Genomic DNA, 10,236 nt, shown 5'->3' with positions numbered 1-10,236 from the left:
GCCCCTCCAAGGCTTTTGAATGCAAATATTTTAAAGACATTGTTAAAAAAATAAAATGGAACCATAGAACACATATTTTTAATAATCTGTTTTTTCACTTAGTAGTATGTTGTGATTACCATTCCATGTCAATAAACACACGTGTACCAAAACGTTCTGAACGATTTCCATGGTATTTCGTGGTAGGGATGTAACAATTTATTTCTTCATTGTTGGGTATTTGGGTTTTTCCACATTCTTAGCCAAAATAATCAGTTCTGCAATAATTATTTCTTGCATGGGGACGCCTGGGTGGCTCAGTCAGTTAAGCGGCTGCCTTCGGCTCAGGTCATGATCTCAGGGTCCTGGGATCGAGTCCCGCATTGGGCTCCCTGCTCAGTGGGGAGCCTGCTTCTCCCTCTCCCTCTGCTTGTGCTCTCTCTGTCAAATAAATAAAATCTTTAAAAAAAATTATTTCTTGCATGCACCTTTGATCAGATTGCTTCCTTAGAATGAATTCCTTAGAAATGGAATAGCTGGTGGGCTATGGAAGGGAACTTACACACTTTCTTATCCAAGTGCCAAAACCTTCCAGGACACGCTCCAAAAGAGGTCACTTAACCTGCACTTAGATATGTCCAGCGATGGGGAGCTCAGTATTTAACGGTACTAGTAGCTACCATTGATGGCGCCTACAGTGTTTCTGGAAGAGTACTGGCCCCTTTCTATACATTTTCTTATTTCATCCTCCTAATGACTGCAAAGTAAGTGTTATTCTTATTTTACGGATGAGGAACTTGAGGCTCCCAGAGGCTCATTTTCCCCAGGTGCTGTGCCAAGGGGCAGGAGACCCTGAACTTAGACCCAGGTCAGCCTGGTTCCAGAGCCCATGACGGTTCCACCAAAAGCGTATCTTCAGGCTGAATGGCTCTGACTGCTAGAAAGACCTTTCAGATGCAGACCCCCTGTCTTCAACTTTTACTGCTGATCTAATTTTTCTTCCCCGTGGAAGAGGACACAGCCATTCCACATGCCTGCCTGCCACCCAGCCCCCAATTTTCTCTTCACACCGAGAAGGTTGTGCAATTTGTACCAAGTTCCGAGGCTCTTTCTTTTCTGTCCTGATAGCTCCCAGATACATCCTTCCCTCTTCGTCCCCACTGCTACCACCACTCAGTCCAAACCCTGGTCAGATCACATCTAGTCTACTGCAGTAGCTCCCAGCTGGTCTTCTTGCTTCCAGTGTGACACGCATCACACACCTCTTCGGAAACCATCATGTTAAGACCAGTTACAAAAGCCTTGGGCCACCCCATCCATCACGGGGAGCGGGCAGGGTGTGGGGGGGGCAGGGGCAAGGGGCGGGTATAGTGTTCGGGCAGCAGCAACAGAAAAGATCCCAATGGAGTTTAGCAACTGTCTTTTTTTTATGGCCCCAAACCACCATCACCAACACACACAGGGATCAATGGGCAAAACAACCAACAAAACAACAAAACAAAGAAAGGACCCAAACCGCCACTTTCAAGCCTGAGACCTTTGGTTTTCGCGGCTGTTAAGAAAAAACTACACACCTTCTGTGTGTGTGTCATTTCCTCGCACACGACTACCACTCACAACACTTCTGACACCAGACTGAGGGAGGGAGATTTCCACACCAAGCAATTCTCTGAGACACCATAGGGGTATCCTACAAATCAACTCAGTTCTGACACTATTTACCTGGAAAGAGCATCAGACCCCACAGGTTAAGGGCTCAGGCTCACAAGGCTGCCCCTCCCCCACTTCAGATGCCAATCCCAAGTCCCAGGTTGTCACCTGTGCTTCTGGCTGACTGGCTATAAATTGGGGTTCCCGTGACCCCAGGCTGGGTTCGATAATTTTCTAGAATAGCTCACAGAACTCGGTGAAACACTTACATTTACTTAGGATAAAGGATAGAGATGAATATCCAGCTGGAGGAGATTCGTAGGACAAGGTGTGTGGGAAGAGGCTCGGAGCTTCCATGCCCTCTCCCCACACAACACTCTCCCAGAACCTCGATGGGTTCAGCAACCCGGAAGCTCTCCAGACCCCATCCTTTGGGGACTGTTATGGAGGCTTCATCACATAGGCATGATCCACCATTACCTCTGTCTCCAGCCCCTGACTCTCCCCCTCCTGGAGGATGGGAGGTGGGGCTGAAAGTTCCAAGCTTCCAATCATGGCTTGGTCTTCCTGGTGATCAGCCCCCATCCTGAAGCTCTCCAGGAGCCCACCTAGAGTGCCCTCATTAGAACAAAAGACACTCCTATCACCCAGGAAATTCCAGGAGATTTAGGAACTCTGAGTCAGGAACCCGGGTCAAAGACAAATATTAGAACAAAAGATGCTCCTAGTGCTCTTAACACTTAGGAAATTGCAAAGGTTTTAGGAGCCCTGTGCCAGGAACTGGGGGCAGAGACCAATATATTTATCTTCTATTATTTCACAACAATGTAAAAAGTCTCCCTAGTGGGAACATCTATCATGGGGGCCTTGCCTGGCCTTGGAGGGATAGGGTACTCCCCAAATAGTTTGGGGAAGTTTTGGTAGTTTGGGAGCAGGTTTATTGTGAATTTCTTACATGGGATGAGCACTTAGTTCCGAGAGAATTTTTCCAATGCATAGTCTGGTTTAATCCTTGCCATAGCCTGGAAAAAGCACCCAGCAAGCATTATTATTTCCTTTTTAAAGGTTGAGAAACTAAGCATCAGAGAGAACAGCTGGGCTCAGCATATTAATGAGGTGACATAGAACATTGCAGTCTAGCATCTGAAAACAAAGTTTCTCTAAGCAGTTATCTAGGCCGCTCCAGAGACGGGGTGGGGAGCCCGGGTGAGCTGATGGAATATGGACTTTAGAGCCAATGGTGCTAGACTTTGAATCTTTGCTCCACTACAAGCTAGCTGTGTGACCTTGGCCTAGTCATTTCATTTCTCTGAGGCCCAGTTTCTTCATTTAGAAAACACCTGCCTTGCAGGACTGTTCTGTGTATTAAATGAGATAATATACATGAAGCACTGAGTGCAGTGCCTAGCTTATAACAGAAGCTCAATAAATCCCTGTCGTCAAGAATAGTGTATTCATTTCCAATTGTCACTGTAACAAATTACCATAGACTTGGTGGCTTAAAACAATATAAATTTATTATTTTGTGGTTCTGGAGGTCAGAAGTCTAAATTGGGTCTCACTGGGCTAAAATCAAGGTGTCAGCAGGGTTGCAATCCTTCTGGAGGCTCTTAGAAAATGTTTCCTTATCTTTTCCAGCATCTGGAGGCTGCCCAGATATCTTGACTTATGGTCCCATTTATCCATCTTCAAAGCCAGTGCTGTTGGATGGAATCTTCCTCATGCCACCACCTCCCTGGATCCGCCATCTGACCCCTCTTCTGCTTTCAAAGACCCATCTGAATGAATGAATAATCAAGACCACTTCCCTACTTTAAGGTCAATTGATTGGCAACCTTGATTCCATCTTCATCCTTAATGCCTCTTTGCCATGGAAGGTTCTGGGGATTAGGACGTAGATATCTTTGGGAGGCTATTATTCTGCCACAAATAGTATATTTTTTTTAAATGCAAATATAAAGCTAATGCTTTCATAGCCAAACTTGCATAGATAGAGGCCTTCCGTGAAGCAGAAGCAAGTCAATCACAGGGCAGGATAAGAGAGGTTTGGGGGTACCTGCTGGTTCTTTGATTGCCCTGACTGGGAAGCTATTGTTAGAGCCGCTAGCTGGAGGTATCTCTGGGTCCTGGGTCTGGAATCCTATTTGATCTGGAGTTGAAATTCAACCAAGGGTTGGGCTCGAGAGGCCCCCAGAGCTGGGGCTGCGCTGGCTGGATTCTGACAGGGCCCACAAGGACCTCTGTTTTGGGGGAGCATGCTGCAAACACATCTTCCTGAGCAGGGGCTCCACCTCCCAGCACGAGGGCCAGGGCCGGGCCGCTGGGCTGTGGGGGAGGTGACTCTCTGGGAGCCATCAAGATGTCCTCGGCTTTGGAGCCTCTGGGTTTGCAGAGCCAGCAAGTCACGTAGGAAAACTTACGGAAGATATCAAGTCTGCTCTCAGGATCTGAGGATGATGATAATGACCTTAACTAAAAACTAGTGGGCACCCAGGTGCTGTGCAAAGTGCTTTGCATGCATTATGTCATTTAATGCTCACAAAGGGTTCTGGAAAGGGTTTGGAAGATCACGCAGTCCAATCCTGTCATTGTGCAGATGAGGAAGCAGAGCTCAGAGAGGGGACTCTGCCAAGGCAGCGCAGACAATCCGTGGGAGAGCTGAGCTTAGGGGTTCGAGTGCTCACTCTCCCCTGTACCCCCACCATGCCATCCACAGGGTACTCCTGGGAAAGGCAGAAACAAGGGGTCTCAGGATGCCCCAGGGGAGTAAAAAGATTCAAGATAGAAGTCCATACCTGAAATGACACAGATGAGCAGGCAACAGGACAGCCAGCAGAGGGCTCAGGGGTCTCTTGTGAAGGACCCGCAGCTCAGACCTCAGGCGATGTGGCCCAGGGGCTGCAGGGGAGACACTGATGGGGCCGAAGGGTGGGAGCAGGGAAGTGGCGAGGGACCCCTGGGAATGGGAGAGGAGGGGCCTGATTTCAAAGGTAAATCCAAGTCCTGAGTCCTGGCTTCTCTAGGACTCCAAACTAAATTCCTTTCTCAGGGTTCCCTCTGCCAAGGTGAGCAGAGCTATTCCGAGCCCTCCCTGTTCAAGAAAAAAGTCCTGCAGCCAGGAGAGGTGTGTCCCCCAGGGCAGACAGGCAGAGCTGGGATGCAGCTGGTGGGCCTCGTAAGGTCGCAGGAGGGTCACGAGGGGGCCCGAAGGACAGGACTACTTGAGGACCGAGCAGGTGAGTGTGGCTGGCAGGAGGTGGGGCTTGAAGTGGCCTTAACGCGGGGGCGGGGGGGGGGGTGGCCAAATCTGCAGGCAGCAGCCCCCTTCTGCATAGCCAAGCTAAGAATGGCTTAACATTTTTTTTTTTTTAATATGGAACCCTTCATGAATTCCCTGTCATCCTTGTGCTGCACTAGTCTTCTCTGTACGGTTCCAATTTTAGGGCATGTGCTGCCAAAGGGAGCACTTACCATTTTTAAATGGTTAAAAAATCTATATTTGGCAACACGTGAAAATGATATAAAATTCAAATTTCAGTGTCCTTATATAAAGCAGTGCTGGAAACCGGCCACACTCACTGGAGTACGTCCTGTCTAGGGCGGCTTTTACACCACAGCCGCAGACAGAGTAGGGGCCAAGAGACGCGGGGCCCACAGCGCCCAAAATATTACTGTCCGGCCCTCTGTAGAAAATATCAACTCTTGCTTGAAGCTTGGTATTTCTAAAAAATAATTTTACTGAAGTAAATAATATGTAAATAAAATTCATGCTCAAAAAAGATGACAGATGAAGCTTAAGTTCCCTTTGACCACCCCCCCCCCCAACTTTCCTCAGAAGTCACAGCCTGGGTGCGCCTTCTTCTAGACTTCCTCCTGCATTTACATCGGCATGTGTGCATATCCATAGCAAAATAAAGGATCGTTTGGTGAATTTTCTTTCTGTAGATGGTTTTAGACGGTGCCTGTGCATAGTTTTTTTAAACTTGCTTTTTTTTGTGAACTTGGCCCCCTGTGAAGACCTACCCTGATACTTTTTAAAATGCTACATAATATTCTATGACTTGGCTCTGCGGTGTATTATTCCCTTACCAAAGGACACAAAGTGTGTTTCCTTTTTGCTATTGGAAACAATGCTGCAAAGAGCAGGGAGCATTCCAAGGCTCAACTAGCTACATGTCCTTGAAGATGGAACGCTTGTTAAATGAAAGAATGGTATTCCATACAGACATGTGAGCGGATGTATTCTTACTCATCTGTGTTTGTGACTCAGGACACACCACCAGGCAAGTCCCTCCCAACGTAGCCAGAAGCCTCCTGCTCTCCTTGCAGAGTGTTGTGTACCCGCCAACTATTGGTTGTAAGCAGGTAGAAAGCCTCCTGGCTTCCGGTTGAAACAGGATTCCTTCTGTACAAACTCAGTGGTTATTCTTGGAAGGTAGTGTGCGGGGGTGGGAAGTAGCAGAGAATGGGGAGCCTGGGAGCTTGGGGGCCCCGTTCTCACCTTCCCACTTTCGGTGCGACCTTGAGCAGCCTCTTTGGGCTTCAGTTTCCCCAGCTGTTTAAGGAGGCTATGGGACTCTTAGAGCTCCCTGGCCTTTCAGAGCCCTACCAGCCTCTTTTCAGTGACCGAGTCCCTAAAGGAGCAGAGGAGTTCTGAGCGGTGGTGGTGTAGGCGCCCCCGCGTGGGCACAGTGCTGTCAAGGGAGGTGCGGGGAGCTAGGCAGGGCACCATGTTGAACCCCCGCTGTCACTGATCATTCCCCAGGGGAGAGACTGCATGAAGAGAGCATCCATGCAGCCCAGCTGAGCCCAAGGCCATTGTGGCCTTGAGCCCAGGGTCCTGGATCTGGACTGTGGGCTGTTATATACTCCTGGAGCACCCTGTTTGCCTCCATCCTACAGCACTTACCACAGTTTGTTGTTCATGGTAATTTGTGTGATTGTGTCATAAATGTCCATCTCCCACCCTCTAGGGCGGGAGCTCTGTGAAAGCTGGGGCCAGGTCTATATTGCTCACCCTTTATCCCAGTCCACTAGCACAGTGCCTAACTCTTTGTGGGCACTAGACAAACCTCTGCTGAATGAATAAATGAGCTGGTCCAGCCTGGTCTCAACAACAGAGACATAGCCTTCTCTCTAAACCAAGGGCTCCCAAAGAGACAAATAAGGAGGAGTGGGGAGCAGAAGGGGCAGGGTACGAACAGTCTAGGCAACATCTCAGAATTAGAAAGGTCACTCCGTTCCTGAGTGTCAGCCCTCGGGTGAGGAGTGGTCTGGAATAGTAGTCCTTGGGGAAAAAATACTCACTGAAGCTTTGAATTGTAGTATGCATTCATTTATTCATCCATTCATTCATTTATTTCATTCACCAAATATTTACTGAGACTCTACCAAGCAATGGAGACATGAAGACAGGTATTTGCCAAAATCACACAAATAAATATCTAATCACCAGTGAGGACAGTGTTATGATGGGAAAGAACAGGATCCTAGGAGAGATGATGGGGAGGGGTATATAAAGTGCACTGGAGAAAGGATTAGGAAGGAATTTCTGAAGAAGTGCTATTTAAGGAGAACCCACAAGAATAGTTAAGCTTCTACCAGGCTTACAAGAAGAGCTTTCATTCCATGGAAATGGAATGTTTCAATAGAATTTTGAGTGAGTCATGGGATCTTAGAATTCCAGACAGTGAATCTCAGAGTTACAGAATCTTAATCCCGCAGAATCCTGAAACAAACACTTACAGATTCTTCAGCAGCAAATGGAACCTTAGAATTGAGTGTTAGAGATTCATTCTTCAGATGTAAGAGCAAAGGGAATCTTTTTTTTTTTTTAAGATTTTATTTATTTATTTAATTGACACAGAGAGAGAGAGAGACAGCATGCGGGGGAACACAAGTAGGGGGAGTGGGAGAGGGAGAAGCAGGCTTCCAGCCGAGCAGGGAGCCTGATGCGGGGCTCGATCCCAGGACCCTGGGATCATGACCTGAGCCGAAGACAGTTGCTAAACCAACTGAGCCACCCAGGCGCCCCGAGCAAAGGGAATCTTAAGAGAAAGTTTATCCCATCCCCTTCTCTACTATTGTACAGATAGTAACAGAACAAAAGTGCACAGTCCTAGAACCCAGCCAGAACCCTCGCCTCTTATTATTAATAGATTAGGACTCTAACCATTTAATAAATAAAAATAATAGCAACAATGCTTATATTTATTGTCTCATTACTAGATGCTAATTGCTGCTAAGTAATTTATATCATTATTATCAGTGAATTCCAACACCAAACTCATGAGGTAGATGTTGTATAATACCCATGTATTATAACTAAGAAAACAGAATCTTGGGGGAATAAGGATGGTTAATGGTCACTCAGCTAGAAAGAGGTAGAACCAGAACCTTAGGGCTTTTTTTGCTTATTTGCTTTTTATTTTAAACACTGTGCTTTAAAGCATGGTGCTACGCAGCTTTTTCTTATTACAGCTGCTTTCAGGCCTTTTCACAGGGACCCCAGCCTTCCTGTAACTTCCACCTTAGGGGTCAAGGTAATCTCTTGGCCCGACTCTGCTGTGGGGTGATAAGCATCCTGGAAGGTCTGTAGAACACTCTCATGTCAAAGGAGCCTTCTGAAACCGAAATGTGCTGTTAAACCTAAAAGAAGTGAGTCTGTTTATGGGATCCAAGAAACAGCATGGCATCAGGAAACCTAGTTCCCATCTTAAGGTAGGCACTAAATAGCTATGTTACGCCGGCTCAGTGATGGAGCCTCCCTGGGTCCCAGGTACCACGTCTTTTACGGATAGCGCCTGCTCTGTCCACCTCAGTGTGGAGCGATAATGCATGCAAACATGCTCTGTGATTCATGAAATATATGTAAGCATTCTAAGGTTCAGTGGTTTCTCTTCTACCTTGTGCATAAGAGCGTGGGTGGATCTCCTCTATACGGGGGGTAATTTGGAAATATCAGGAGCCTCAAAAAATATTGATTACTCTTTTATCTTGAATTCAAGTTTTAGGAAACAATATCAAAGCTGGGCTGAAAAATTCAGAATCAACCTAAATGTCCAATAATTGGTGATGAGATGAACAAATTATACTATTACCATGGAATGGAATTTGATATAGTTATTTTCAATATTTTGGAGAATATTTAATCACACAAAACAGTGTCCACAACAAATTAAGGTGTATCAAAGATAAAATAATATTTACGGTAAGTTCCAGGTTTTTGTGAATGAAAGTATACGTGTGTGGCACGTAAATGCTCCAGCAGTGTGGCAATTATAATTATTGCTGTTATTGTTGTTACAAATAGAAGAATGATGTTAATCGTAATGTTGCTGTAAGTTACCTTCGGACTGTAGGATTATGGCTTTAAATTATTTTCATCTTTTGATTATTGACACTCAATATTTTTACAATAAGAGAAACCAGAGAAACAAAAATCATTAGAAAAGTGATTCTGTGGTTTTTAAGCCTATTTTTTGTTTGCCTGCTGTTTCTCCATCTCTCCACCCTCCAAGTGACCTGCCTGCTCAAAACTAATGTGAGGACTCACATCACTGAGACCCTATAGGGGAAAATCTGCTTCATGCCAAGTGGTTAGAAACTCCTTATGTTCTTTCCCACAGAGAGGAGCAATCCCCAAGCCTTTCAGAGGAATACCAGGCACTGAGACAGGACTTTCTTGTGGAAGAAGAGGGTCTTCCTGGTGGCCCTGTGAACAGTAACCCCTGGGGGTTCCTTCCTTTGGTCAAGGTGAGAATGGGAATGCACCACACCGGGCACACTCTCCTGATGGAGGCCGGCAGAACTGGAATCTGCCAGCAGGTGGCATTATCTGACCACTTGCAGCTTTCCCAGAGGGCAACCCCGAGATCTGGAACATTTCTCCTCTGAAATCAGAGAAACTACAGCGCAGATAAAGGAGGGGAGAGAGTCTGGAATCCCAGTCCATTGTTCTGCCCACATCTCCACACCATATTGTCTCTCTTACAAACACTTTAGAAGGCCCACTCTATGTAGGAAGGGGCTTGGAACAGCACCAAAAAGATGAAGTCATCTTAGCATGTTTCCGTCCCACATTTGCCTCCTTCAGGCTTTGTGTCCACCAGCCAGTGAGGTTATGTGACCTATGTTTACTTGCTATTCCACGGCCCCTGGATGTTTACGTTGTTCCTTTCTGTGGTTAAAAATACCGTGTGGGACCTAAAGAGCTTTCTCTGTATTTCAAATTATTTGCTTAGGACTGATTCCCAGAAATGAGATGATCAGTCAAAGAAAACGAGCAGTCTATTAGCCTTTCTTCTGCAGCTCAGGGAATAAGGGCCTGGGCTCAGCAGTCAAGGGGACCAGGCTTTTAATCCTGCCTCAGTCGTCAGGGCTGACTGTGGGCAAATGCCATATTTTCTCTGAACTTCAGTCATCTTTACTGCAAATGAAGGGTACTAGCAGCCCCTACACTTGTACATTAGATCCCGTTCTCTCTCCAAATATTGCTTCCCTCTCTCTTCATTTCTTCACTCTATCTGATCATTCCCATCAGCTCACAAATATGCTGTGATGTCACCAATCCTAAACAAATAAACCAACCAAAATCCTCCTCTTGAT

The 10,236-nt window shown here is 46.4% G+C and overlaps 1 protein-coding gene and 1 pseudogene across 1 annotated transcript in view; both read right to left on the bottom strand.

The window, feature by feature from the left end:
- MYOZ3 (myozenin 3) overlaps positions 1-10,236 on the bottom strand; it is a 381,468-nt gene that overhangs the window by 12,201 nt on the left and 359,031 nt on the right. The gene's annotated exons all lie outside the window — the stretch shown is intronic.
- On the bottom strand, positions 4,997-5,096 carry LOC115937884 (U6 spliceosomal RNA; annotated as a pseudogene).

Source organism: Leptonychotes weddellii, chromosome 7 (genome assembly GCF_054177405.1).
Source record: "Leptonychotes weddellii isolate Sample4059 chromosome 7, ASM5417740v2, whole genome shotgun sequence".
In the NCBI taxonomy this organism is placed as follows: Eukaryota; Metazoa; Chordata; class Mammalia; order Carnivora; family Phocidae; genus Leptonychotes; species Leptonychotes weddellii.
This window is presented reverse-complemented; position numbering and strand designations above follow the sequence as displayed.